Raw genomic sequence first — 3999 nt, 5'->3', positions numbered from 1 at the left:
TGGTGTTGTGTACACTAGACCAGATGGACAGTCTTTCTAGAGGGGTGTGAATGGGATATGCAGGGACAGCTGACATCAAAGATAACTCCCACACTCAAGAAGGAGAGAATTCGGTTAGTGGAATACAGTGGGGAACTCAGGTCCAGTAATAGGACTGGAGCAGACCCCCCCATGACCTCCAAGGAGAAAGAAAGAACACCTGCTCAGTATACCAGTTGAGAATCTTTTATAGGCTCTGTGAATGCTGCTGGGTCTCTGTGAGAAGCGATGAGGACAATAACTGCTCGTTAACCTGTTAATAAAAAACATCCATAGCTTGGGGTTATCATGCGTTGACCTCACTAGGCCACAGAATGATGGGGAATTTGGCAAAACATGATTTTGGGGTATGCTCGTCAGAGTGTTTCCAGGAAAGGGTGTATTTACCTGTAACAGGCTTTCTTTTGGGTCACCAAACAGCTCCCAAATAAAAACAGAGACTTATTAGTTATGAATGTTTGGCCTTATCTTATGCTTGTCCCACTAGCTCTTATAACAATTTAACCTGTTTCTCTTCATCAATATGAAGAGGCTTTTTGCCTCTTTCATTCTGTCTGTCCCTGTTCCCTTTCCTCTATTGTCTGGCTAGCTAGTGGCTGGCTGGTTGGCCCTGAGTGCCTTCCTCTCTTTCTTCCTCATTCTTGTCTCTCTTGAGCTGAGATTCCTCCCCCTATTTATTCTCTCTGCCCGCCAGCCCCATCTACTCCTCTTCCGCCTAGCTATTGGCCGATCAACTTATTAGACCAAGCAGGTGCACTAGTGTGTGAAACAGCATCCCATCTTTACATCATTAAACAAATGCAGCATAAACGGATATAACACACCTTTAAATCGATAAAATAATATTCTGCCACATAAACAAGTGTAACACATCTTTATATAGCTAAAGCAATATTCTATTCTACAACATCTACCATAGAATAAAAGGGTCCCTTTTGCAGGCTTCTGGTCTCATGGGTACCAGAATTTAAAAATGAACACAAAAGGAAAACCCAAGAAAATTTTTATTGGCCTTTGAGAGTACAAACACTAGAGTAGGCAAGCTAAACACCTGAGCAGCTGGGAGAACACGGATGGCTTAGTTAGGGTTTATTATTGCTGTGAAGAGACACCGTGACCTCAGCAGCTCTGAATATAGAAAACATTTCATTGGGGCTGACTTACAATTCAGAGGTTTAGTCCACTGTCAACATGGTGGGAAACATGGTGGCCTGCAGGCAGACATGGTGCTGGAGAGGTGGCTGAGAGAGCTCCATCTGGATGCACAGGCAGCAGGAAGAGATAATGACACAGTAGGACTGAGCATCTGAGACCTCAAGTCCCACCCCCAGTGGCACACTTCCTCCAAAAATGCTATAGCTCCTAAAAGTATCACACCCTATGAGCCCTCAGGGGCCATTTTTATTTAAACCACCACAGTGGACTTTGAGTAAAAGTCAAAAAGGCCAGTAAGCTCAGGAATAAAATCTGCATGCAACCTCCTGGAGTGGGTTTGAGGGGATGGGGGGTAAGGGTAAGTGGTGGAGTTTGGGGGTGGGCTCTTCTTTAGAGAGAGTGAGAATTCCTAGAGCATCCGGACAAGCAGGCTTAGGATTCTAGCTAGTATTGGGGGTTAGAAAGAGGGGAAAGAGAAAATGTTAGAGAGAGAGAAAGAGAGAGAGAGAGAGAGAGAGAGAGAGAGAGAGAGAGAGAGAGAGAGAGAGAGAGAGAGAGATGTTGCTTTTTCTGAGCTAGAACTCAGACAGGAGCAGGGAGTCCTAGCTGTAACAGTCTGTGAGCAGCAGGGTGGCAATGACGGGAGCCGTTTGCGCAGGAAGTGGGTGGTGTATCAGACAAGCTCTGTGAGCAGCCGAGACAAGAGAGGGACTTCTGGGTCGTAAATTCATTAAGGGCTTAGGTTTGTTCTTCACGCTTCTCTTTCTGCGCAGGGGCACCGAGATCTTGACTAAGGGCACAAGGTGTGTTCAGCCGCTGTGTGCTGTGTACAGGACCACGGCGATCAATATGGACGGCATGAGATGACGTGGGGTGCTATGACATCTATGCCTTGCAATATGGTTTCTATATAGGGAACCACAGCATCTGCAGTGTGAACTGTGAGCTGAATCTGGGGTGGGGGGTGAGGGGGGCTCATAAGTACTTACGGTGGTTCCAAACGCATACAGTGCTTCTTGAAGTCTTTCCTGGGTGCATTTCCCAATCTATTGGGTCCTGTCGTTCTATTCACAACCTGACGACAACCACAAAATGACAGCTATAATTTGTATTATGAGATGGATACACACGCAGGAAGATCTTTGTGTGGACCATGATGCACCAGGAAAAAGAACAACCATAATATGAGATGAATGGATGGTACCACAGTTCCCAAGGAGGGAATTATATGTCTCATTCTGATGCACAGTCATCTATAAATGGTCCAATTTTAGGCACAGAAATGGAATTATCTATTATACACAAGAGTGCTGTCAAGACATAGATGCACCATAGGCTCTATGCAGGGCAATGTGAGCCCAATATGTTGTAACATGGCACCTATGGAGAACACTGTAGCCTCTAGGGCAGGAAATATGAATTATGTACAGCGGAGAATGGCTTATACAGTATCGATCAGGAGATGCATGTAGGGCATCACGTGTGCTCTACAGGACAACATGACATCACTCAGAGAAGCATGATGATACATAATGGGAACTATTATGGCTACAAAATGTGCTGCAGGAGCACTATACAAGACAGCATGAGCTCAATAAATTTGCACTATGATGTTCCCTGCTCAGGAGTACTATGATCTCCATAAAGGGCATTATGAACTCTACACAGTGTGTTGTGAGCTATAAGCCAGGCAATACAAGCTCTAAACAGGTCACTGAAGCCAATATACATGGCATTATGAGTTTAATAAATAGCTTTATGACCTCTATAATGAGATGGCTAGAAGTGTAGTATGGGACCTCGGAGGCCACTGTGAGCTGCTGTTACAACAGCTCCATGAGATGTACAGAGGGGACTGTGGAGTCTATGGTTTATCCTGTCCCTCTAGGATCACACATCACGACAGCATGTGAGTTCCCACACATGCTGCGAACCCTACACATGGCCAGGTGAGCTCCAGTGCATGCGCTGTGAGTTCTTCGCTGGGCACTTGGGCTCTATAGATGCCTCTGTGAGTTCATATATAGCATATCCTCGGATGGTGAGCACTGGGAATGATCCAGTGCACTATGAGCTCAACACAGAATTCAGACATATACACAGGGCACTATAAGTTGTGACCATAGCATCCGGAACTCTACACAGGCACACTATGATCTCCATATTTTCAAAACAGCGCTATGACTTCAATGAAGATGCAGTATGAGCTCCAAACAGACTGCTCTGAGTCTAATATATGGCCTATGGGAGCAGCACAGATTCACTGTGAGGTCTATACAGGCCACTACAAGCTCTGCACAGGGCTATGTGAACTAATGTACATTGGGTGTATTGTGGTTATGAGTGGCTATGAACAGTGCACTGATAACTCTATGTATTTGCAATATGGTCTCGAAAGATATCCTATAAACTGTTTATTTAGGTGGACCTAAACTCTTTAGGTGGTTGCAGGGGCCCTGGAGCTCCGGGAGCTCTGAGCATCACAGCACGCACGCACACACACACACACACACACACACACACACACTGTACTCCATGCATGTATAACATGATCTCAGTGCACGGCCTCAGCACAATGGAGTTCCACTGTGGGTTCAAACACTATGAGCTCTATATAGGGCACTTTGAACTTACTGAAACTGTTGTGAGTGCCACATACGTGCACTTTGAGCTACAGATTTTCATGGTGGGGGTCTGCCTATTAGAATCTTCATACAGGTCTTTGGTCTTTGGATACATAAACACGATTTTAATTTTGTTTCTTCTTATTGCTGTCAATCAACCCTTAGACCATCATATAGCAAT

General features: G+C 45.2%; 1 long non-coding RNA gene across 1 annotated transcript; it reads right to left on the bottom strand.

Annotated features, from left to right (window-relative positions):
- Positions 1 to 246: 246 nt before the first annotated feature.
- On the bottom strand, positions 247 to 2418 carry LOC126512999 (uncharacterized). Its single transcript, XR_007595223.1, has 3 exons — positions 2184 to 2418; positions 1204 to 1295; positions 247 to 292 (listed from the first exon to the last, which is right to left on the bottom strand). It is a non-coding gene; the product is annotated as an uncharacterized lncRNA (long non-coding RNA).
- Positions 2419 to 3999: the final 1581 nt, after the last annotated feature.

Source organism: Alexandromys fortis, unplaced genomic scaffold (genome assembly GCF_014885135.2).
Source record: "Alexandromys fortis isolate MF-2015 unplaced genomic scaffold, M_Fortis_MF-2015_v1.1 scaffold_98, whole genome shotgun sequence".
Taxonomy (NCBI): Eukaryota; Metazoa; Chordata; class Mammalia; order Rodentia; family Cricetidae; genus Alexandromys; species Alexandromys fortis.
Note: the sequence above shows the minus strand (reverse complement) of the source record. Positions and strands in the feature narration are given on the sequence as shown.